This window comes from Furipterus horrens, unplaced genomic scaffold (genome assembly GCF_987537825.1).
Source record: "Furipterus horrens unplaced genomic scaffold, mFurHor1.1.pri manual_scaffold_1, whole genome shotgun sequence".
Classification (NCBI taxonomy): domain Eukaryota; kingdom Metazoa; phylum Chordata; class Mammalia; order Chiroptera; family Furipteridae; genus Furipterus; species Furipterus horrens.
Window position 1 is genome coordinate 119,876,111 of NW_028327171.1, and position 26,499 is coordinate 119,902,609.

The 26,499-nt window shown below is 41.4% G+C and overlaps 1 protein-coding gene and 1 pseudogene across 19 annotated transcripts in view; one reads left to right on the forward strand and one right to left on the reverse strand.

Moving 5' to 3' along the window:
- CLASP1 (cytoplasmic linker associated protein 1) overlaps positions 1 to 26,499 on the forward strand; it is a 336,932-nt gene that overhangs the window by 64,274 nt on the left and 246,159 nt on the right. The gene's annotated exons all lie outside the window — the stretch shown is intronic.
- LOC150021835 (cysteine and glycine-rich protein 2-like) overlaps positions 4,320 to 26,499 on the reverse strand; it is a 36,843-nt pseudogene continuing 14,663 nt past the window's right edge.

Consider the following 26,499-nt stretch of genomic DNA (forward strand, 5'->3'; position numbering starts at 1 on the left):
ACTCCTTTAGCTTTACCTGGCCTGGGAAACAATTCATCTGCCCTTCCATTCCAAATGATAACTTTGCTAGAGAGAGTAATCCTGGTTTCAGGTCGCCTTTCATCACATTGAATACTTGCTTGCCAGTCCCTTCCTGCCTGCAAAGTGTCCTCTGAGAAATCAGCTCATAGTCCTATAGGCACCCCCTGTAGGCAACTCTCCACCTCTCTCTTGCTGCCCCCAGGACTCGCTTTATCTTTCACCTTTGGCATCTCAGACATGATGAGTCCTGGTGTGGTCCCCTCTCCGTCCAGCTCGCCCAGGACCCTCCATGCTTCCCGGACCTGTATGTCCATCTGTTTTGCAAAATTTGGGAAGTTTTCCTCATTTTTTTCAATTCTTGCTTCCTCATTCTTCACTGGTTGACTGTTTCTTTCTTCCTTATGTTCCCAATCATTGATTTGAACCCCGGTTTCCTTCCCTTCACCATTGGTTTTGTGTGGATTTTCCTTTGTTTCACTTAGCATAGCCTTCACTTCTCTTATATGTTTGCTGTATTCAAGCATATCTGTCAAGCCTGTGAGCATCTTTATCACCAGTGATTTGAATTCTGCATCTGTTAGGTTGTCTATCTCCTCATCTGCTAGGTTGGCCATCTCCTCGTCACTTAGTTCTCCCACAGGAACTTTGATCCGTTCCCCCTTTTGGGCCATACTTCTCTGTCTCCTCATTCTGACAGACTCCTGTGTTTGTTTGCCTCTGTATCCCAGGTAGAGTTGTTGCTCCTGTTATGTTGTAAAGGGCGGAGCCTTAGGGATTCATCGGTACAGGGCAACCTGTTTCACCACATTGTGGTGCTGTATGTGGGGGAGGGGTCCAAGAGGGAGCAATGCCACCTGCCCAGCACTCACACCTTTTTTCAGGCACTTCTCCCACTTCCGCACTGGACTGGCGCCCCTCTAGCTGCTGCCCTGGCCGTTGTTCCCAGAGTAGGTGGGTCTGTGGACGTTCTAGGACCGTGGGGGCCCTTTAAACAAGCGGACTCTGCTGAGACCAGCAGTTTCTGCTTCCACCCCAACCCCCACTGGCCTGCACTGAAGCAAGAGGCTTGATTTTTCCGGGTGCTGGCACTGTGAGCTGCGATGTCTGGTGAGGATCTGAGAATGCTCCCCAGGTGTCCTTCCTGACTTTTTAAAACGTGTGACTGCTCCTTCCGCTGGCCTGCCTCTGCCGCCGCCATCACACTGCATCCTCTTCTCCCTGGCTCTGCCCCTCCTGCCTGTCTGGATGAGTGTTTCTTCTTTATATCTTTGTTTGCTGGACTTCCATGTAGTTTGATTTTCTGGAACTTCTGGTTTTGTCTAGTTTTGAGGTAGTTGTATTTCTTCTTAGTTGTGGACGGAGATGCAGCGTGTCTGTCTACTCCTCCATCTTGGCCAGAAGTAGATTGAACATTTTTGATGATGTTACAAACCTAGTTTGAATTTTTAAATGAAAACAAACTTGTAAAGACAGTTAGCTGTATTAATTTATAGTCTACTGAACATTGTGGTTTTCCTTAAATCATGATTTTTCTCCTTAAGATTACCCTCCTTGTTATTAAAGGGACTGCATTAAGTCCAGTTTTAATTTAGCCTGTTTATTTGCATAAACAACAAGAGTAGCAATTGATTATATATATATTATTTTTAAGTTTGTTTTGCTGGAATTCACACTAGGAACGTTTAAGTTGACTTTTGTCTGCCCTTCTGGGCACAGAAGCTGAGTCACATACTTTCCATCTGGCCTTGCCTGTAAAACCAATGCTTTTTATAAGTCCTTTAGGTTTTCCATTGTGCCTTAAGGTTTCTCCTAGCCATCTTTCAGGAAAACAACCTTCATTCCTTCCCTAGGAAGACTGCCACTAACCGGACAACCAACCAGGGTGTCAGGGTTTTTTTTTTTTTTTTTTTTTTGTTTTTGGCTTTAATTAGCCTTGAAAGGCAATTTCCATTTCCCAGGGCTTTCCGGCATGACATCGCAGTCAAAGCCTCGATTGACAAAACCACCATTAGCAAGTGGTCTTATTAGTTTTTTGCAAAGAAAACTGTATGTTATTGCTTATTTCTTTAGAATGCCAAATACTGGAGGGATTAGGTAGGGAGAAAAAATATACAGTGTGAAGGAAAATCCTTGTCCTTCAAAATTGCTTTTCCATGCATTATACCTTCCATTATTAAAACCATACAATTTTTTCCCCCAAAACTTTCACAAATTTCTAACGAAACTTCTGTATACCTGTCACAAACCTTCTTTATTTCCATTTACACTTTTTCTTGCTCACTTTCCTACATAGTGTGAAGCTTTAATTTCCCTGGAAACCTCGATCTCCTTTCCAGAGCAGCAGAAACAAAAGATTAGAAAATCAGCAGCTGAGGTTTCTTTTTCTTCAGGTTCAAACTTTCACACCCTTTTAAATTTATATTTACAACTTTCCACAGACTTTCTGCAACATTCGCAAACTTTCTAAATACTCTTTTATTTGTTAAGATTTAACCATAACATGCTTCCAATCCTTGTTCTTTTCTACATTATGAAGGACTGTACTCAAACTCAGTATTTGGCAGCTAAGAGTTTCTAGATATGCAGAGATATTCTGCAGTTTTTTGAACTTTTTGCTTCTTCTCTTTTCTAACCTACACCTTTGAGTTTTCCTGAGGAGTTTTTTCAGTGGTTCTGTCTGGCCCATTTATATACCTTCTGCAATTTTTTACAAATATCTGGCCAGTCTTTGTTACAAAAGTGACTTTTAAGAGTCCCTGCCCTATAGCATTCTCTGGATCTAGACCAGAATACTTTCTCATATGGTCCCTGAGCTTCTGTAGGAATGCTGATGGAGTTTTATCTATTTCTTGCTGTATTTTGAATGCCTTGGAGGCATTCTGTGTTCAGGAGAATGGACTTCTTGATTCCCCTGACAGGAGACTCCTAAGGTCTCTCCTCTGGGCCCTATCCTCTGGCCTGTTATCTCATTTAGGATTTATATTGGGAAACTTTTGTTTGGCCAGGACAATTTCCTGACCAGGAGGATGTTTGCTTTTTTATATTCTTATAGCAGCCCATTTGATTATTTCTTTTCCTTTCCCATTGAAGAGGATGTCTAGAATGGACATTAGTTTTCGTCCATGTGTAACAATACTCTTCCTTAAGATATAGGCATGTGCCCCCTGCTGAAGCAGTGAGGAGGTTGAGGGCCCTCCAGTTACAGCCCTAGAGGTGGTGTCATTGGCAGCCAATCGGCTACCACTGCCACTTGTACCACAGTTTGAAGAAAAGTGGCCTGAGTTTTAGAATTGTCACCTTTTTTGTTTTTCCTCCTCTCTGTGTTGGAAAGGCTGACATCCCGCTGTTTCTATACCTATAGCAAGTTAAATATCCTATTGTTTTCAGGACCTAGTAGGTTTTTAGGGGATTATATGGCTGCTTGGCTAGCAAATCTAACATTGCCATTCCTTGCAGCTCTAGCAGGGAGTATTCAGATGCAAGTTGAATTTTTAGAAGTTACCTGGGGTGGAAAGAAACGCTGCAAGCAATTTCTTTGGGGAAATTCTTAAGGTCCTGTTCGTATTGCTTTAATTCCTTTCTTAATTTAGAGTAAATTTCTGCCAATGCCCTGCTGGCTGAGCACCTGTTAGGTGTCCCCAGCCTGATCTGTCTGTACTGTCTGTCTGGGTGCCTCTGCCCAGTTGGCTGCCGGCTGGCCAGGGCTGTAAGGCGGTGGGAGACAGGACAGAGGGTCCCAGACTTTATCTTCTTTTTTTTTTTACAGGGAAGAGACCTGCGGATCTGCTGGTAGGTGGTGATCAGCAGAGAGCATATTCCGTCTTTCCTTAAAAGCTGATGCCTGATTCCTCACATATAAGGCCAGAAAACAGATTGCCCCTTAATGGGTTCTTCTGGCCAAAGGAGGCAACAATATTTTACCATTTCTGTTTCTCCTTATTCTGGGTCTAGGGATCTTCTCCCCACTAACCCTGCCGTGAGCTCAACCTCCCATACTGGGAATCTGTCGCCCACGGCCCGTAAACTCAACCCCCCCCCCCGGTACCGGAAGTTGCTTGTCTATGGCCTGTACACTCTCCCTAATGGACTATTGCGCAGAATGTCCGTGGGGCCTTCCTTGGTTCCACTCCGTTTCCCCAGGCCTAGAACTTTTATTTCCCATCCTCAGTTGGCTCCTATGACTAAATCCGGTTGTGTTCTCAACCTCCTTTCCAGAGATTTATTGAACAGAGACCCCGTGAGCTCAAATCCCCCTATACTGGAGAATTCCTGCCCACGCCCTGTGTACTTAGCCCCCCTTACCGGAAGTTCCTTGTATACAGTCCTGTGTGCTCAGCCCTCTTACCAGAGACATTGCACACAGCCTGAGACACTTCATCTGTCTCTGGCCGTTTGCCTCGCGGGAGAACGGATCCGCGGATCTGGACTCCACTCTTCGCTTCATATCTTGAGATAGTCTCAGCCACACACATTCACTCGACCCTCCGAGGATGCCCAACCACCAAGGCAGTACTTAAGTCCAGTTTTCTTACCTTGGCTCATGCATGAGGTTGCCTGGTTGCCGCGGTGCTTGCTTTCGTTTCCCCCCTGCGTTGATCCACTGCTGTCCCAACAGGAAGTCTCGGGTTGTGTCTGAACACTGTGAGGCGGGTGGGTCCTGGGTAGAACAGGCCATCCAAGAACGAGTAGGATGTGTCTCCCCGCCTCGGCTCAGAGCCCCTTCCAGCACACAGGTGGAGGATCCTGGACGAGCCCCCAGATTGTGAGAAATGCTCACAATAAAACACCAGGACACAATGTTAGAGTGGGGGGAGGTCTTCAAAAATCCCCAGAGCCTGCGGGTTGGGGGATGGGGAGAAGGGAACAGCTTTTAAGATGCCTTTGCATAACTATGGCTGGTAGCTAGTGTCTTTGTTACGCAAATGGTTTGGTTCTTCCAAGGCTCCAAGAAGATGGGAGGGGTTTTGGCCATGGAGTGGTGCAGAGAGAGCACACAGGGCCTGGGCAAGGTTCTGTGAATGGTCAGAATTGGGTGCCGTGCCCACTGTGTCACAGGACGTGGTCAGGGGTTTAAAATTAGGTGGCAGATATTTTAGCTAGGTTCTCCATGTGGTTTTGAGAAGAGGAGATCTACATGTGGCTTTGTAAGGAGGAGAGGAAATCCACGTGGTTTGCAAGGAGAACACCATGCAGCTTTGAGAAGAGATCTTCCTGCGGCTTTGAGAGGAGAGGAAATCCACCCGGTTTGCAAGGAGGGCAGAGAAGATCTCCATGAGGCTTTAAAAGGGCAGAGAGAGAACCATGTGTGATCCAGTGCAACATGGCACATGTTTTCCTGGACTGTTATATGGAGGCTGATGACATCGTACCCCAGATCTTGAAGGAGACAGCTGACAGATGAGGGATGGGGAACTTCTGGGCATGTTTTTGGCTTCTAGCCTTTTGAGGAGTAAGGGAAGTGCTGGGTCCCGTGGGAGAACAGGGCTCTGAGCTTAAGTGCTCACTGCCCTCCCCAGGTTGGAATAGTAAGACCTGTTTTCCTCAACACTAGTTGTTCGGTTTTACACCAAGGCGCCACGTGAAAGAACCCCCTTTCGCTCTGTAACAATAGTGTAACAGAACCCCTGGGCTGCTCCGATTGAAACAGAACCCACGGGCTGTTTAGTTAGGGGCCCGACTGCCCGCCGCCAGAATTATAACTCTTAATACCAGAGTTTGGTGAAAAGGAAAAGAATTATTTATTTACACAAAGCCCTGCCGCCCCCTCCCAGACCCGGCCAGTCCTAGGAAGGCCAGAAACACCGTTTCCCTACTTCCTAGGCACAGTTCAGCTTTACCAGTAGCTGCCAATCACTCAGTTCTGATTGGGGAGGTCCTTTCTGTGCTGTGGTGCCCTCCAGCTCTCAATGCAGGACCTCCTGGATTCTCAGCCTCCTTGTAAACTGCCTTCTTCCTGCAAACCGCATGGATCGCCTCTCCTTCTCAAAGCAGCCTGGCAAGAGCCTCTTCTTAAAGCCGCCTGGAGACCCTTGCTCCAAACCAGATGGAGGGAGCCCACAAGAGCCAGAGAGTGAGGGCGTGAGGGCCAGAGAGAGCCTGAGAGAGAGCGCCTCCTAGAGCCAGAGCCAGCCCAAAATGTCCACAGCTGCTTCTCTCTTCCTCCCTGCCTCCTCTCTCCCCCTGCGTCCTCCCACGCAGTGGGTGTTGCAGACAGTTCTGACCATTCACAGAACCCTACGTAGGCTCTGTCTGCTTCTTCCCTACCAGCCCACAGTCCAAGATCCCTCCCATCTTCCTGAGTCTTGGAAGTAAAGCGGATCTTTGCAACAATGTATCCAGCCACTAGCTCCAGGCATGCAACGGCATCCTGAAAGCTGCTTCCTGCTGCCCATCTCCCAGTCGAAAACTCTGGGGTTTGTTTTTGGACTCCCCTGTTTCTGTAACAATAGGACTTAAGCAGTAAACGAGGCATTTGTTTATTCACGGCTTTCCGGCCGCAGCCTAACAAAGGGCACACGCCAGGGCTTAGGGCAGGCCACTTTTATCTTAACAAGAAACCCCCCTTTCCTCCCTCTCCCCTTTTTGCTTTTCCCTACTGGATACTCCGGAGTTAAATCCAATGCGATTGACTAAATCAACTAAGGGTAGCAATTAGTTCACAAATAAGTTTCCTTATCTCACTGACCATGCATAGTTCCCAGGTGATAAATATTCCACGAGCGCCCCTCACGCTCTGGGTTATCTCTGACTGTTTATGTCTTCAGTCTCATGTCTTCAGCCACAATTTCCCAGGTGATAAATATTCCTTAGCTCTGACAATGTGTGTCTCTAGCCCCTTTTGAAGGTTTTCTTAACCTACTTACCACATTCTCCCAGGTTATAAATATTATGTTGTTTACACTTTGGGTTAACTATTGACTGTTTGTCTCATCCACAATTTCCCAGGTGATAAATAAATATTCCTTAACTCTGACAAGCTGTGTCTCTAGCCCCTCTTGAAAGTTTTCTTAACCTGCTTACCACATTCTCTTTTGCTGCTGATCATTTTTTACCGGTTTGAGTGTCACTTTTATCAGTACCTCACAATAATAACCTTTCTTATCATGTTAGGAAGTCAGATGGACTTTGTACTGAATGAGAACTCAGTTCAAATGAATTTAAACTGAAATGGGTGTTATTGGGACAGATCACTGGATAGAGGTGGTAGAGATTACTGTGGAAACCCTGCTGGAGACTTGAGTGTGTGGGGGTTCTGCTTCTGTGTGGCTAGTGGCTATGATCAGACACAGGCTTCTTTTCAATGTTGCACTCATGTCTGCTATGACTCTGACTCACCACCAGAGGAAAGAATCTCTTTTTCCAGCTTGGGGGAAAACAACCACAAACCCTAAAAGAAATCTCCAAACCCTTGACCACTCATTGTGACCATGGAGTTTTGGCAATGCAAGAAAATGGTGGCTCCGACTCAGAAAAGCCCGTGTTAAGGGATGGAGTAAGGAGGATGTTTCCCTAAAAGAAAGAGGCTTGGCTGGGGCAAATGGCTCAGGTGTGATTCCTGGAGGGATTATTAATACCTTTGGAATTTGGTATTTTTAGATTGTTAGAGAGGTTGTAGGGCTCTAGTGTGAAGGCCAGATGTTTGGATCCAAGGCCTGCGTTGGTATCACAGCTCTTCCTTAGGGTTTGTGTGGATTTAGGTATGCCATTGAACCCTCTACCTCCTGTGGTCAGGAGTGATAGAACTGAAAAGTGAGGGCCCCTTTGTTCCACAGTGATTAGCATAATACTATCTCTGTGTATGCACCTCATTTCACCTCTTTTCTCTTATGATGATCATATATTATTAGGGCTTTTAGTTCTGTCTTCAAGGGAGAGCTTTTCTATCTTTTCCAACCTCTTTAAGATGAGAACGTAGCCTTAGTAGTTATTATACTAGTTTTTGGAATCTTAGTACCAAAATGCCAGTGTTTTTTTTGGTATAATGCCATTCTTTCTGTATTTTATAAATCAGAAGTGTGAATCATTTATGTATCGTTGTATACAGAGAGTTATAAGCCGCTTTAGCATTTCAGATGTGCAGTTATCTTGCCTGTTCTGTTCTAAACTCTTCCTGGGTATCTTCTAACTAAGGAAGTGGGAATTAAAACTAGTAAGGTTGAGCCTCTTATATTTATTCATCTCTTTTCTTTTTCTGAGAGCCTGTTTGAGCCCTTTATTTCTGCTAGGGCTCCCAAATGAAGTAGTTTTAAATTAGGAGGAAATTAGAAATATTAAGGAAATTAAGAGGAGGATATGGTAGGGAATTAAGAAATGGAAAGTTCCAGGCCTGATTTCCATCCCTTCTGTGGATCTGGGTCACTTCCTTCTTTGCAGTGGCTGGATTCCCTGTTCTCTTCTTTTTCCAGATCTGTTTTCTTAGTGCCAGACCTTTTCTCCCCTAGGATAACGTTTGGCTAGAATCAACTTTCTGCCCCAGTCATGCTACTTTGAGAGAAGTATGCTTAGAGCATGTGGGTGAAAGCCAGTGCTTTTCACCGTAAGTATTGCTTGGGGGATAATTGCATGCTACCAACTGCGCCGCGAGGGCCACCCATGGCAGACTGTGTTTGGGACCCAGTGTAGCTCTTCATCTAAAATGAATGAGGAGGATTTTGACTCACAGGATTCCAAAGCACAGGTGGATGGGATGTGTGCACAGTGGAAACATGCATACTGGGTGGGGCATAAGTAGCTTTACAGTTGTTTATATGAAAAATACAAAAGTTAATAATACAAGAATAAACTGGTATGTGAATGGTACCTCAAATTTTTAAAAAGGAGCAAGAAGAGAAGGGATTCCTTAAGTGAAGGAATTTCATACATGTCTCACCAATGCGTTTAGTCCTCTTAGTAAATTACAGAAAAGCTAAGTCTTGCGAAAATGCTGAATTTTCACAGGCATTTAACATGAGAGTAAAGCATCTATTATGATTCCTTGGTCAGTCATATCTAAAATGTTATTATGAAAAGATAAGCTAAGGACATGGATAATACCGTGCTTTCAACAGATCTGTTTCAAAAGTAACATTATGGAGATGTAATAATAAAGACTGAATTCTGTTTTTTTTAAATCTTCACCTGAGGACATACTTACTGATTTTAGAGAGAGGAAAATGGGGGGAGAGAAATCATGGATGCGAGAGAGAAACATCGATGGTTGCTTTTCATAGACATCCTGGTTGGGGACTGAACCCACAACCTAGGCTTGTGCTCTGAGCAGGAATCAAGCCTATGACCTTTTAGTTTGTGGGAAGATGCCCAACCAGCTGAGCCACACTGGCCAGGACTTGTTTTTTTTGTTTTGTTTTGTTTTTTGTTTTTGTTTTCTTTTGTAAAGAAGCAACTCTTTATTATGGTTTTCAAATTTAGTAAAAAAAATAAAAAAGTTTTGACATGTTTTGAATGTCTAGTTATATGCCAGATATTGTGATATTTGTTTTCAATATTTTATGCTACTTAGTGACCATAAGAATTGTATTTTCAACCCCTTTTTAAATTTGGGAAAATTTAAACGTAAGCATTCACCACCCTCTCCTTATAAAATTATTTGAGTGAAATCTTTTTTAAGTTCCCAGCAGTCTGTGTTGTTAATAGCTTGCTTACTGTGAGACTACCCAGAGATGCCCATACCTTGGTGAACATCTTTCTGGGCATTTTCCTGTGCACGTATTACATTAGAATTACACTGTGTGAGCTATTCTATGGTTGTTTGTTGCTTTGTTTTACTCAATAGAAATATCAGTGGAAATTTTTTTGTATATTAAAATGTGGTCATTCTTTTGCCTCATGATACATCTTATGTATGTTAATTTACCTGCTTTGTTTCCTGTTGATAAAGATAAAGGTTGTTTGTAAAATTTTAGCACTTAAGTAACATTGTGATGCTTATCTATGCGTAAGGGTTGTATCTTTTTTCCAACCTTTGTCATTGGTTTTTTTCAAATATGCATGAAAGTAAAGAGAATAAAGCAATGAAGCTCTGCATAACCATCATCCAGCTTCAGTTATTACCATCCTGCCATTCTTTTTTTTGATTGCTATTTTTTTATTTATTAAAGACATTTTTATTTTATTTTATTGTTTTTAAAGTTTTATTTGTTTATTTTTAGAGAGGGGGGAGGGAAAGAAAAGAAAGGGAAGAGGAAGAAAAACATCAACATGAGAGAGAAACATCAATCAATTCTTGTACATGCCTAGACTGGGAACTGAATCTCTAACCGGGAGATGTGCCCCAATGCAATCAAACTGGCAACCTTTCACTTTGTAAGACAGCACCTAATCAACTGTGCCACATCAGTCAGGGCTTAGTTGCCATTCGTGTTTCATCTGTCCACTCTCCACATTTTCCCCCTTCAGTATTTTAAAATACATTTCACACGCCATATCATTTTACCTGTAAGTATTTCATGTGTATCTTGAATAAATAAGGACTTTAAAAAATAACCACAATCAAACCCAACAAAATTACCAAAAATTAAAATAATCTAATAACTATGTTATTTTCAGTTTTTTCAAAAATATTTTTTCACAGTTGATTTTTTTACTTTGGATCCAACTGATGTCACGTTACATTTTTTTTTGTTAAAATTGTTAATAGCTTTTTCCCTATTTACCTTTTTTTTCATATTATCTATTTGTTGAAGAAATTGTACCATTTGTACTGTAGAATTGCCTTCATTCTGGATTTAACTAATTGTATTTTTTTGTGTTTTGTCATCTAGCATGCTCTATGTCTGGAAAGCCGGTAGTTAGAATCTGAGTCTAGAGGCTTGATTAACTTCTGTATTTTTTTTTTCTTAATATACTTTATTGATTATGCTATTACAGTTGTCTCAATTTCTTTTCCCTTTGTTCCTTCCACCCAGTGACACCCCCCCCCCCTCCAGTTGTCCACTCCCCCTTAGTCCATGCCCGCATTGGTTGTGCATATAGTACTTCTCAACATCTTCCGGTCTACTCCATTCTCTCCTACTCTGCTTCTTAATTCCTGTACCATCTCCCTCCCTTTCCCCCCTCCCCCTCCCCACTGACCTCCACCCATAATGATCCCCATACCTATAATTCCTTTCCCTAGCTTTTGTTGTTGGTTGTTGTGATACAGTTTTCATTTTAATGTTTATAGTTTTGATCCTTTTTCTCCTAAACAAATCCCTGTAACATTTCATATAACAGGGGTTTGGATCTGATGAACTCCTTCAGTTTTACTTTGTCCCGGAAGCACTTTCTCTGCCCTTCTATTCTGAATGACAGCTTCACTGGATAGAGTAATTGTGGCTGTAGAATTTTGCTTTCCATTACTCTGAATATTTCTTGCCTGTCTCTCCTTGCCTGCAGAGTTTCTTTTGAGAAATCAGCTGATAGTCTTATTGGGACCCCTTTGTACATAATTCTCTTGTTCTCTCTTGCTGCCTTTAAGATTCTCTCTTTATGCTTAATTTTTGACATTTTGATTATAATGTGTCTTGGTGTGGTTCTCCCTGGGTCCAGTTTTCTTGGAACTCTCTGTGCTTCCTGGACCTGTAAGTCTATTTCCTTCCCCAAGTTAGGGAAGTTTTGCTTCATTATTTTTTCACATAATTTTTCAATTTCTAGTTCTTCTTCTTCACCTTCTGGCAACCCTATGATTCGGATGTTGGCCTGCTTATAGCTGTTCCATAGGTTTCTGAGCATCTCCTCATTTTCCTCACTTTTAGTTTCCTTTTTCTGCACTGGTTGACTGTTTGTTCCTTCCCTATGTTCCAATTTGGTGATTTGATCGCTGTTTTTTTTTCCCTCACCACTAGTTTCATATGTGCTTTTGTTCATTTCAGCAGGACTAGCCTTCATTCCTTCCCCGTCTTGTTTAAGATCTGCTGTTAGGTCTGTAAGCATTTTTATAACCAAGGCTCTGAACTGTGCCTCAGAAAGATTTCTTATCTGTTGCTTTGTTAGATTAGATATTTGCTGTCTAGTCAGCTGCATCACCTGGGTCTCTGTCATGATCTGTGCCATCCTGACAGTTTTGTGTTTACCTTTTCTTCCTGGGTGGGGCTGTCACACCTCCTACACTATAGGGGGCGGAGCCCTGTGCACGCACCATAACCAGGTGACCCTTCTCATCACGCTGTGGCGTTTTCTGTGGGGACAGGGGTCCAAGATGGGTTCCAGCTGTTCACTCTCTGCTGAGAGACCAGGAGCCTCCTCCTCTGTCCCCACCCCCTTTGGGCCTCACAGTCCAAGGCAATGGAGGTCTGCCTTTCCTGGTGTTGGAATTGCAAGCTGATGGGTCTGGTCTGCAGCTGGGGGTGCTCCCCAGGCACTTCTCGCCTCCCCTTAAATATGGATGTCTGTGCTTACCGCTGTCCCAGCGCTGTCGCTGCTGCTGTCACTGCCAGCACAGCTTGACCTCTCTGCCCTGGCTTCACCCCTCCTACCCATCTGGATGAGCACCACTTCTTTTTAACTTCAAATGTTGGACTTCCATTTATTTTCTGGAATTCATGGTTATTTCTGGTTTTGCAGTAGTTGTTGTCCTTCTTAGTTGTGGTGGGAGACAGAGCGAGTCAGTCTAGGCCTCCATCTTGGCCAGAAGTCTCCTTTGGGATGTTTGCAGTGCACTGGCACTGCCGGGGCACGAACCGGACTGCATGGTAGAGCCAGGGGTTGGGAGTGGGTGGGCGAAGCAGAGGCAGGCCAGGAGGATGTGGCTGCAGCAGTCTCAGTGATTGGGGCTCCCAGTGCACGGTCCAATGTGGGAGGCCAGGACAGGGACCCACTGAGGGCCCAGAGGAACTTCTGTTTTTCTTTTTGTACCTAATGCTTCTTGAGTGCTGGTGTGTTCCTCCATCTGCTACACATTAGCAGACCCATACTATCTGGTTGTCCTACTTTTGGTGATACTAATATTGATCCCTGGATTCAGGTGGTGTCACCAATCCCTTTGTTATGTTTCCCTTCCAACCTTTCACTTCATGGTTTTAGTAGCAAATGATGATTGTTGCTTAGATTATTTCATTAGATAGCAGTAGGATGATTTTCTAATTCTGTCATTTCCTTTCATTATTTAATTGCTGTGATTCTTCCATAGAGAACTTGACTCTATCAGCTATTTGGTTTCTCTGAAATAGGTTCTATATAGGAAAGGCAATATGAGTGCTTTGATTTAGCAAGTTTCAGAACATGATTTCGTGCCTGCCAGCCTCCAAAGATGACCATAGAAGGTCCTTTTAGTATTAATATAAGCAATGAACTTAAACATATTTGTATGTTCAGCGCATTGCCTTTGAGCATCTGCTTCCAGTAGGAGCCCTCTTAAGTCATCAAAAGGACCACATTTGACTTGAAAGGCATCTTTCCCAATAAAAGGAATTGAGTTGACTAAGAGAAATGGCTGATTGCTGGTCTAGGCAGGAATTGTCCAAGATGAGCCTGGAGCATCTTGTCATACTTGAAAGCAAGGGATTCCTTTGTATCTGGTTTCACACTCTTACAGTATTGCAATTTGCTGTTTGAATAAGGCCTCCCCATAGAGTATGAGTTTCTGGAGGCCAGAAACAGGTTTTGTTTCTGTAGTCTTACAACTCAGATCCTATCCCTGCTAGAGGTACTGCATCCCACCCCCCATACACAACATAAAACAAAAAACTCAGTTGAGAAGTGCTCTTGGGAACTTCAGGAAGGCTCCATTCTCTTTTTTAAATGTAATAGTTTTCCCAGTGTTTTTCCAAGAGTTGTTAATGACTTCCTGATAGTTGATATTTTGGTGCACTTTGGAGTCCAATTTTACTATGGCTTTCTTTCCTGTGTCCTGTAGTGAATATAAGTAAAAATAATGCTGGAATTTGACCATGTCTGGACTATCAGTTTTATAGATAAGGCAAACAATAGGCTAAAATCATACATTGAGTCATGTGGTTCAAAGTGGATAGAATATGTGGCTCCACACTGTTGCATTGGTCTTTTCTGTCACGTCTTCTTTTCTCTTCCATGGGGTAGTCAAAGTTTTATGTTTTAGAGCTAGTTTTCTGTATTTTACAGCCATAGATGTATATATTTTCTTTTAGAACTGAGTTTATTACTTTCATTATGTACGACAAGTTTTGATCTCGCATCAAATCTTATTTCTTGAACTTGAGAGTAGAACTGACCTGCATTGTATGTGCTTTCAGAGTTTTCTCTGGTGTCTGTTTCTCTCAGACCATGTGTACCTTTTTTCTTTTTAAAGTAGTTTTACCTGTAACACCCTGCTTAATGCCTTGGCACATAGTTGTTGCTCAATAAAATTTGTCTACTAAATGAAAATACTCCTAACTTTTCCTACCCATGGTATTCCATGAGGTTTTTTTGATCGTCAAATGAGAATAATAGAAAGCCAGAGTGCGTAATATTTTGCCATTGTAGAGACCCATCTGTTAGGGCTCCAGGGGTTTGCCTTGGCCTGTGTTATGTTTTTAGCATCATCAGTCATTTTTCAGCTGTAGGTGGGAATTTGCACCCTGTGGTGTTGGGCAGGGTTTTAACTGTGTCTTTTCCTAACTCCAGCTTCTCAGTAAGTTGTGAACTTGGTTTATCTATCTTGCTGCTGAGATGATGTTGCTTGAATAATATCACTTTGGGTGCATTTAACCCTCCACCTTCTTATCCTCTTCACCCCTCCCACAACCCTCTCCCACTCCTTGTAGTAGGAAGTTAGATTTCCTTTGGGCATTTTTACACTGGGTTGTGAACACTTGATTTTGCTCAGCTCCACTCTGGTGTGGAGACTTGGGCAGATCATTTTACCCCTGGGCCTTTGCTTCTAGTGGGGAGCAGTAATGATACTGGCCTTATCTACTGACTTACAGAACTATATGTAAAGCTGGAGACAGGAATCTTTCTGTTCACTGTCTTTCTCTTATTTTCTCCCTTTTACTTTGTGGTCACCTGATATTTAGAATCTGATACATTTCCATGTTTTAACCTATAAGCAGTTAGCTGCAAAGCTTCCCTTTTTGTTGTTACTGTATTGTGTGGCCAAAGTAAATTAAGGTTTCACAGGACAAAGCTGTCCATTGTGTGTGTGTGTGTGTAAGAATTGAACAATTTAAAAAACTGAGATAATTATATATTCATGTAAGAAATAATACAGAGAGACCCTTGTATAAACACCTGGTTTCCCCCAAATGGTCATATTTTGCCAAACCATGGTGAAAAATCATAACCAGGATATTGACATGGATCCAAGCCAATGATCTTACTCAGATTTATGCAGTTTTATTTGTACTCATTTATGTGCGTCCATTGATCTGAAGTTGCCTAAGTCAGCATTTCGGATTTGTGGTGATTGGGTGAGAGAATTAATTTATAGATTAAGAAGAAATATATTACTTAATTCTAGTGATTTGTAGTGATATAGACCACGATAATTTTGGGCATATGGTGCAATAACTTTATTTAACAGATAAGTGATAAAAAATAGAGAACTAATTTATTAGCATATGCATTCTTGGCATGTTGAATAATTTAAAAATAATTTTAAATGTACTTGAAAACTGATAACCATATCTCATTGTCAACTTTGTTTACATGCTCTTTTGTTTACATTGGTCCTTAGCTTAGAAAACCCTGTTTTCATGAGCACTGTGGAGCTCTGGGTTAGTGGAACCCATACTAGATTTAACATCTTTGGTTTTCCTTTTCTCTTTTAATTCACTGGAAGAAGATGGTGGATGGACCTAGAAGATAGTTTTCTGTGTTCCTATGTGGGTTTGAGACATGATCAGACACTATCTGTAGAAATCTGAGGTAATTTTTAACTACTGTTTCTCAAATGTCCTGCTCCCCCAACATTCATAATTAAATGGTGAATAAGTTTTAATTATTTTTTCTTAAATGATTCTTTTAGTATCTTCTCCCCCAACAAATTTGTGAATATGTGCTTACTTGAAAATAACAGAAAGGCATAAAGAAAATGACACAATTATTTTATCTAAAGTATCTTCTCAGACTTTTCATTCTAGCCTCTCTTTAACACAGTAATAAGACAACGGTTTACTCTTCCTTAGCTTGTTGAAGTAGCTTTCTGATTGGTCTCCCTTTCCAGGTCAAGTAAGGTCTCTAAAATATTTGTTTTGTGTACCCCTGCTCGGGAGCCTGGAGTTCTTTGCTGCCTTCAGAAGAAAGCTTAAACAACTGAGTATGATTTTCAAAGTCCTCTAATATATTTGTCTCAAACATGTCATTCTTTGTTTTTCTTCTACAACATTCTCTCCATACTGTAGCTGCACTGATTTGGTATCCCCCCTCCCTCCTTCCACCTCAGTGTTCTTTTCTCTGTATGAATGACTTCTTTGCTTTTTTTAAAAAACTTTACATAGTTGTAGGTTTAGCTTAAATACTGGCTTCTGTAAAGCCCATGCTGGTTTTTCCCAGTTGAGAGTACTTGTTCAATGTTTGGTGTTCCCATAGCACTTAGATCGCACTTCACTTTTGCCAGATCATATGTTGCCTTATATTGTGGCCATTTGCGAACATCATTCATATTATCAGTATTGTTGCAGGTGAGGGCCTTGTTTTATCTTTCTGTCTCTGAACTCCTTGCTTGTACCCAGCATATAGTAACTGCTTATTAAATTTAATTATATTCAACTGTGTAATAAGTATCCTCTGCTTGTCTGTCTTTAAGATGGATTTTTCTTTTTTGTTGTTTAATTTGCCTTGCCATTTAACATCGCTGTGACAATTTCCTCTCTTATAGTGTGTCCTAATATAGTGTAGTTTTATGAGAGGGACCAGCTGTGGGATGAATTTGTAGAAGTGGTCTCTGTAAGGCAAGAGGATTCTTTTTATTTTTATTTTTATTTTTTTAATTTTATGTTTTGGTTTTTCAATTACAGTTGTCCCATTTTTCCCCCATTGCTCGCCGCGGCAAGAGGATTCTAATGGACTTCTAAATCCCATGGATGGGTGACTTTTATCTCTCATTAAGATGAAGTGAGGGAGGGGTAGGTAGTGGGAGAAGACACCTGGAAATCAGGCAGGAAGAGTTCTTGTTTCCTTCCTATCCAATAAATTTAGAAAATCAGTTCTGGTTGGATGAATGCCTTGGCATCCTTCCTAACTTTTGTTAGTAATTTAAAATTTTGATTTTAAATTGTGATTTGTTCCCAGAAAAATTCCAAATAGAAAAATCATGAATGTTATATCATATAGCGCCTCAGTGAAGAAATCTAGAAATATATAGTGTAGTATGAACATTGTAAAGGAAATATGGATACATTCTCATCCCACCCCACTTTGAAGGGAGAAGCTGGGTTTCGTGATTGTACTCAAAACTAGCTTTGTGACAGGATGCCTAGCAGACTGGACGACCTGTGATCTTGAAGAATTCATAGACTCTGTCTGCAGTTGTTAGAAAATGAACAGCCAGGCCTGTGGGAGCCATGTTGTTCAAATGTTCAGTATGGATATTTGTAGCCACAGAGCTATTTTTCATTTAGAGAAGGAACACTCTTCTTAGCCAACAGAAAATTAGAGACATTTAAACCTTTGGGTACCCTTTTTTTTTCTTTTGCCCTTAAAACTGAAACTAAAACAACTATGATATACTCAGAGTTTTCTCCATTTTACAGATGAGGTATACAAAGGAAATAAGTTGCCCAAAGTTACATAGCTAGTGAGTGGCTAGGTCTAGGTCCAGAGTCTGCACTCTTAAACTACTGTGAAGTATTGTCATGACAACACAGTTTAAAAACAAGATTGGCCATGATGAGCCTCCAGTTGCATGCAGCATTCAGAATAATCTTTGAAAATCATAACTTGGATTCTGTCACTTCTCAGCCTAGCCCTCTCTAGTGTTTTAGAATAAAACAAAAACTTTGTCTTACTGTATAAATGACCTTTTACCCATGGCTTGTCTCTTGGCATTCTTCCCACTCCTGCTGTTTTTTTACAATGCTCTAGCCACCCTGCCTTTCTGTCTCTAGAACTTGCTTTATAATGGCTGGCCAACTTTCTCCCAGTTCTTTTGTGTTGTGAGCTACATCTTATTATTCAGGTCTCAGCTCAAATCTCACATTTGAAGAAGCTTTCCCTGACCCCCCTAGCTGGGTAGTATCTGCCTTCAGCCAGTTAACTTTATCTCTGTCTAATATTTCCCCCACTGAAATGTTTCTTGATGGCAGAGCCCTTACTCGTCTTCTTTAGCTACAAATCTCCATTGTTTAAAATAGTGCTTGTGGCAGTTGGCCACTCAGTGAATATTTTTTGAGTGAAGGAACAGGAGGCTGTGAACATTTATGTCTTTGGGAGGTGCATTGCTTTCCTCAGACCAGTTTTTTTAGAACTCTGTGGGTTAAAGGCTATATGACACCAGCACAGGATGGTTAGAGGCTATCTTATCCACTCTATCCCTCCAAACTCTGCCAAACTAGAACTTGTGAGAAGAGTTTATCTCCTCTAATGTCTCAGCAGCAAGTGAAGATAGGAGACATAAGTCAAGGGCCTGCAAATTACAGAAGGCTTTCTCTGATTTGTTGCTGCTATCAACCTATGGTTGCTGGTGCCAATTCAACACCAACAGAAATGCCCAATTAGGGGTGTGCAGAGAGAGAGAGAGAGAGAGAGAGAGAGAGAGAGAGAGAGAGAGAGAGAATGTCCAATAGAGAGAGAAAGAGAGACAGATGTCCGAGAGAGAGAGAGAGAGAGAGAGAGATTGTACCAAAGAGAGAGAGAGAGAGAGAGAGAGAGAGAGAGAGAGAGAGAGAGAAAGAGAGAAAGAGAGAATGGCCCAAAGAGAGAAAGAGAGAGAGAGAGAGAGAATGTCCGAGAGAGAGAGAGAATGGCCCAAAGAGAGAAAGAGAGAGAGAGAGAATGTCCGAGAGAGAGAGAATGGCCCAAAGAGAGAAAGAGAGAATGTCCAAAAGAGAGAGAAAAAGAAAGAACATCCGAAAAAGAGAGAAAGAGAATGTCCCAAAGAGAGAGAGAGAATGTCCGAAGAGAGAGAGAATGTCCAATAGAGAGAGAGAGAGAGAAAGAGAGAGAGATGTCCCAAAGAGAAAGAGAGAGAGAATGTTCCAGAGAGAGAGAACGAGCGAGAGAATGTCCAAAAGAGAGAGAAAAAGAGACAGAATGTCCCAAAGAGAAACAGAGAGAGAAAGAGAATGTTCCAAAGAGAGAGAGAGAGAATGTCCCCAAAAGAGAGAAAGAGGGAGAATATCCAAACAGAGAGAGAGAGAGAGAGAGAGAGAGAGAAAGATAATGAACCAAAGAGAGAGAAAATGTCCCAAATAGATAGAGAGAAAGATAGAGAAAGAGAATGTCCGAGAGAGAGAGAGAGAGAGAGAGAGAGAGAGAGAGAGAGAGAGAGAGAGAGAATGTCCCATAGAGATAAAAAAAGAGAGATAGAATGTCCAAGAGAGAATAAAACAAACAAACAAACAATTAGGGGTGCGGGGAAGAAGGGAACTTTATTCAGTGCAAAGCAACAGCACTGTTGTGAGGCAGCTTTGGGCCAGGTGACTCTGGGGCCAGGTCCTTCTCTGGCTTGACAGCTCTGCTCTGGTCATCTCTGTTCTGTGCCAGTCTGCTCTGGCCTGTGCTGGTCTGTTCCACTCTGGTCTAGCAGGGAAACAGTCCTCAGTTTTTGGTGAAAAGGGAAAATGCACTCTCAGAGCTAGTGGGGAGCTGGCTTATATAAACAGAAGTTCCTGCCCCTGGTCCCTGATTGGTCTGTTCTTACTGCAAATGAGGGCTCCAAATCCTCACAGTTTGACTGGTCCAAAAGGCACTGTCCTAATTGGTCAGAATGGAGCCATTTTGGTTGGTTGGAGCTGTGCAGCTCTGATTGGGGAAAGCCTCAGTCCTCTTGGTTGAAATAGGATTCCAGGAACTCCTTTATAAGGGCTGGCTCAGGTGGCAGGAACACATGTAGGCAGGCAGATCAGTGCAGAGGCAGGTAGTTTAGTGCAGGCTTCTCCCTGAAGTGCAGTTCGGGTGAGAGATTCCTGTGTAGAAATGGCTGGGTCCGTGCTAGGGTTGTAGGCCCATGGAAAGGAACTCTTGGACTTCAGCTCAGTACAATGACTACGTAATGATGATTCTGAGACACAAAGAAAGGCTAAATTCTAGAATATTCTCTGTAGTAGACACATCTAGTACATTTTAGGAGAGTTCCATTAACTAAATGGAATATTCAGACATTTGGAATCAGTCCTCAGATATCTGGAAAGACCAGGTAGATTTGGCCTTTCTTTCCGTTGTGGGCTTATTACTTGCTTAGTGCAGGTGGGGTCTTTGCTAAAGTTGTGGTTATTTTTAAAATGTCTGTCATTTGTACTTATACCTGTCTAGAATACAACATGTTCTTTATCTGCAGTCAAGGCTGTTTGAGATTTCTAAGGGTTATTTTTTTATCTGATTGGACTGTTCAGTGAGAGGTCCTGGAGGCTGTGAAGGTCACTTACTTTAGTGTAGTGGTTACAACTGCCCCCAGAGTTCCATGAGGGAGGGAAGTTGGGACTTCCTGACCCTGCTGAGCAGAGACAGTACTTGAACGAATTCAGGCAAGGCTTCATAATTTGGCTATGAGCCTGCCATCATGTTCCATATCAGTCTGAAGTCCTCTAGATACACCCTGCTCTGCACTGGGCCTTTTCCCTTGGGCTTTCAGTGAAGATGTAACACTAAGAAAAGGAAGGCCTTCTTTGTGTCTTGTTTTGAAGTTCACCAGTCTACTGAAACTACCAGTTTACTAACCCCGCCTAAGAACATGTAGGTAATTCACATAAGGAGGCGTTGTAACACTTAGCCATCATAAATCAGGCACATGTTTATAGTGTGTGTGGCTCTATTTTTTTTCTTTCCTAGTACCTCTTTATAGCCCATATTTCTCTTTAGATTCCTTGGCTTAGGACAATGATAGGACAATTAGATTAGAGATTCATTTGCCCATTTCATAAATTTTTTTTTTTAATATATTTTATTGATTATGCTGTTACAGTAGTTCCAATTTTTTCCCCTTTACTCCCCTCCACCCAGTATCTCCCTCCCCCAGCATCACCCCCAAGTCCATACCCATGGTTCGTAAAAAATAACTATCCCTCCCTCTCAGATATTAAGACCCTTTGTAATCTTGTAAAGGACAATGGGCGAAGGTCTCAAGCTCCTCTAGCTGCTTCAAGCTGGACATGGTCGTCGTCCTACCTACCCTTGGGTCCAGAAATCCCTAATAAGAGTGGGGGTGTGGAGGGGAGGGTGGCCTTCCCACATGGGGAAGGATCATGCAGACTCCAGGTCAGTTGGCTGTCTCCGGACAACGGCGTGCTTGGTTTAGCAGGCTGGCATCCTTGTTGTGTTCTGGGGGCAACAGATTTGGCAAAAAGGGTTAAAAAGCATCATTTAATCCATAACTACTAGGTGGCAAAAGGCAGGGATTAATTTTTCAATGTTCCACATTAGGAGAAAAAAAAAAAAAAAAAAGGGCTTCTTTGGAGGAAGGTGTGCTAGGCACATCTCTCCTGTCCAAAACCCTTTTGCCCATTTTATTTAGTTTGGGCTGAGGGAAATAGTTTATGTTTCCCCCCTCTCAGACCTCTGGGCCCTTTCTGTCCAAGCCATTAGGATAGAAAAGAGAATTCAGTTTTAAAGTGAAGCCCACAGACCACCCCATTCTTCACCAGCTCAGCCATTTAGTTCAGCCAAACTGTTGAGTCTCCGGAGGCAGCGCTGCAGAGAGGATTAAGTGAGGCTTATGCGTACAGACAGTCACTCAGGTAATGCGGTCATAGGCTTATGCCCTTTGAAAACAGAAAACACATGTTAATTTATGTAACATAGCCAACAAAAAAGTCTCTAAATCTGTAAGACTGTCTTATTGGGAAGACATACAGTTGCAAGGCACTTGACATTCTACTTGCCTGCAACTTGAATCTCTTTGGTGATATCACAGATATGGTTTAATTTTCAAGTGAAACCATTTTTTAAATGAGAAGAAACTTTTAAGACGGTTAGCTGCCCTACTTTACAGTCTGCCACTGATCATTGTGATTTTCCTTGAATACTGATTTTTCTCCCTAAGATTACTCTCCTTGTCTTTAAAGGGACTACATTAAGTCCATTTTTAATTTATCCTGTTCATTTGCATAAGCATAACAAGAGCAGCAAATGATCACTTATGATCTTTAGTTCTGTTTTGCTGGAACTTACCCAAGGAACATTTAGGGTGACCCTCAGTCTGCTCTTCAGTGCACAGAAGCTGGGCCACATACCTGGCATTCATCCTTGCCTGTACACACCTGTCCTTTCCAAGTCTTTCTGGTTTTCCATTGTGCCTTAAGGTCCCTTCTAGCCATCTTTCAGGAAAACAACCTTCGTTCCTTCCCTGGAGAGATTGCTGTGGACCGCACAACCAACCATGGCAGCAGGCCTTTTATTTCGCGGGCTTTTATTACCTTTGAAAGTCATTCCCAGTTCCTTAGGGCTTTTTGGTAACAACATGAGCCCAAGCATGTCTCCTTTAGGCTTGACATTCCAGTCAAAGGCTTGTTCAGAAAAAGGAACCTCTATTAACAACTGGTCTTATTAGGTCTATGCAAAGAAACTTAAGTCATTACTTACTTGTTTAGAATGCCAAACTCTGGAGAGATCAAATAGGGAGAAAAATATACAACGTGAAGGAAAATCTTTGTCCTAATATTCACTGAACTGGCATTTCCATTCTTCATATTTTCATTTTCCCCCACTAAAAAAAATTTTTTTTGTTTGTTTTTCCATTACAGTTGTCTCTCTCTTTTTTTTTTTTCCCCTCTTGCTTCCCTGTATCCTGCCCCTCCCTTCCCCCACATTCAGTCCCCACTCAGTTGCCCATGTCTGTGGGTCATTTATACATGTTCTTTGATTTTACACTTCCCCTTCTTACCCCCTTTTCTCCCTCCCCCCTCCCCCCTTGTTACTGTTAGTCTACTCCTTGTTTACATACCTCTGGTTCAATTTTGCTCATTTGTTTGTGTTGTTCATTAGTTTCCTGTAATAGGTGACAGCATAAGGTATTTTTCTTTCGTTGCCTGGCTTATTTCGCTAAGCATAATTCTCTCTAGTTCCATCCATGTTGTTGCAAATGGTAGAAGTTCCTTCTTTCTTTCTGCTACATAGAACTCCATTGTGTAAATGTACCACAGTTTTTTGATCCACTCATCTACAGATGGGCATTTAGGTTGTTTCCAGCACTTGGCTATTGTAAATAGTGCTGCTATGAACATTGGAGTGCATAGGTTCTTTTGAATTGGTGTTTCAGGATTTTTCGGATATAATCCCAGTAATGGAATTGCTGGTTCAAAAGGCAGTTCCATTTTTAGTTTTTTGAGGAAATTCCAAACTGTTTTCCATAGTGGCTGCACCAGTCTGCATTCCCACCAGCAATGCACCAGGGTTCCCGTTTCTCCGCATCCTCTCCAGCACAAGTTGTTTGTTGATTTGTTGATTATGGCCATTCTGACTGGTGTGAGGTGGTATCTCATTGTGGTTTTTATTTGCATCTCTCTGATGGCTAGTGATGTTGAGCATATTTTCATATGTCTATGGGCCCTCTGTATGTCTTCTTTGGAGAAGTGTTTGTTCAGGTCCTTTGCCCATTTTTTAATTGGGTTGTCTGTCTTCTTGGTGTTGAGTCGTATGAGTTCTTTATATATTTTGGAGATCAATCCCTTGTCTGAGATGTCATTGGCAAATATATTTTCCCATATGGTTGGTTTCCTTTTCATCTTGCTGATGTTTTCTTTAGCTGAGCAGAAACTTTTTAGTTTGATGTAGTCCCATTTGTTTATTCTTTCCTTTATTTCCCTTGCCTTAGGAGATATATCAGTGAAAATGTTGCTACGTGGGATATCTGAAATTTTCCTGCCTATTTTTTCCTCTAGGACTTTTATGGTATCACGGCTTACATTTAAGTCTTTGATCCATTTTGAGTTTATTCTAGTGTATGGTGTAAGTTGGTGGTCTAGTTTCATTTTTTTGCATGTCCCTGTCCAGTTCTCCCAACACCATTTGTTGAAGAGGCTCTTTTCACTCCATTTGATGTTCTTTCCCCCTTTGTCAAATATTAGTTGACCATATGAACCTGGGTTTATTTCTGGGCTCTCTATTCTGTTCCATTGATCTATATGTCTGTTTTTATGCCAGTACCAGACTGTTTTGATTACCGTGGCCTTGTAGTATAGTTTGATATCAGGTATTGTGATTCCTCCTACTGTGTTCTTCTTCCTCAAAATTGCTGTGGCTATTCGGGCTCTTTTTTGGTTCCATATAAATTTTTGAAGTATTTGTTCTAGGTCTGTGAAATATGTTGCTGGTATTTTAATAGGGATTGCATTGAATCTATAAATTGCTTTGGGTAGTATGGACATTTTAATGATGTTGATTCTTCCCATCCATGAGCATGGTATATGCTTCCATTTATTTGTATCTTCTTTAATTTCTTTCTTCAATGTTATGTAGTTTTCTGAGTACAGGTCTTTTACCTCCTTGGTTAAGTTTATTCCTAGGTATTTTATTTTTCTTGTTGCTATGGTAAATTGAATTTTTCTTTCAGTTTCCATCTCTGAGTTTTTATTGTTGGTGTATAAAAATGCCTTTGATTTCTTAATATTGACTTTGTATCCTGCTATTTTGCCGAATTCACTTATTAGGTCGAGTAGTTTTTTTGTGGAGTCTATAGGGTTTTCTATGTACACTATCATGTCATCTGCAAATAATGACAGTTTTACTTCCTCTTTTCCAATTTGGATGCCTTTTATTTCTCTTTCTTGTCTGATTGCGGTGGCTAGAACTTCCAAGACTATGTTGAATAGGAGTGGGGAGAGCGGACATCCTTGTCTTGTTCCTGATCTCAGGGGGAATGCTCTCAGTTTTTGCCCATTGAGTATGATGTTGGCTTCAGGTTTCTCATATATGGCCTTTATTATGTTGAGGTATGCTCCCTCTATTCCCATTTTGCTGAGAGTTTTTATCATAAATGGGTGTTGTACTTTATCAAATGCTTTTTCTGCATCTATTGATATTATCATGTGGTTTTTGTCTTTCATTTTGTTTATGTGGTGTATTACGTTTATTGATTTACGAATGTTAAACCATCCTTGCATCCCTGGGATGAATCCTACTTGATCGTGGTGTATGATCTTTCTAATGTGTTGCTGGATCCGGTTTGCCAATATTTTGTTGAGGATTTTAGCATCTATGTTCATCAGCGATATTGGCCTGTAGTTTTCTTTCTTTGTTGTGTCTTGACCTGGTTTTGGAATTAGGGTTATACTGGCTTCATAGAATGAGTTTGGCAGTCTTCCCTCTTCTTGTATCTTTTGGAATAGTCTGAGAAGGATAGGAGTTAGTTCTTTCCTAAATGTTTTGTAGAATTCACTTGTGAAGCCATCCGGTCCAGGGCTTTTGTGTGCTGGGAGTTTTTTGATTACTGCTTCAATTTCACTAGCTGTTATTGGTCTATTCAGACTTTCTGCTTCTTCTTGATTCAGTTTGGGAAGACTATAGGTTTCCAGGAATCTGTCCATTTCCTCTAGGTTGTCAAATTTCTTGCTATACAGTTGTTCATAATAATTTCTTATAATCCTTTGTATTTCTGTGGTATCAGTTGTGATTTCTCCTCTTTCATTTCTGATTTTATTTATTTGGGTCCTCTCTCTTTTTTTCTTGATGAGCCTGCTTAAAGGCTTGTCAATTTTGTTTATTTTTTCAAAGAACCAGCTCCTACTTTTGTTGATCATTTGAATTGTTAGTTTAGACTCTATGTCATTTAATTCTGCTCTGATCTTGATGATTTCCTTCCTTCTACTTGATCTGGGCTTTGCTTGTTGTTCTTCCTCTAGATCTTGTAGCTGTAGGGTTAAATTTTTTATTAGATATTCCTCTAGCTTTTTTAGGTAGGCCTGTATTGCTATGAACTTTCCTCTTAGGACTGCTTTCGCTGTATCCCATAGGTTTTGGGTTGTTGTGTGTTCATTATCATTAGTTTCCAGAAACTTTTTGATTTCTTCCTTGATGTCATTGTTAACCCATTCATTATTTAATAGCATGTTATTCATTCTCCATGAGTTTGAATGTTTTTGAGTTTTTTCCTTGAGGTTGATTTCCAATTTTAAGCCATTGTGATCTGAGAAGATGCTTGATATAATTTCAATTTTCTTGAATTTGTTAAGGCTTGTTTTGTGTCCTACCATGTGGTCTATCTTTGAAAATGTTCCATGTGCACTTGAGAAATATGTACATTTTGCTTCTTTGGGGTGAAAACTTCTATATATATCGACTAAGTCCATTTGATCTAGAGTGTTGTTCAGTGCCTCCATATCTTTGGTGTTTCTTTGCTTCGAAGATCTGTCCATTGTTGACAATGGGGTGTTAAAGTCCCCTACTATGAGTGTGTTGTTTTCTATATCTTTCTTGGAGTCTTTCAAAAGTTTCCTTACATATTTGGGTGCT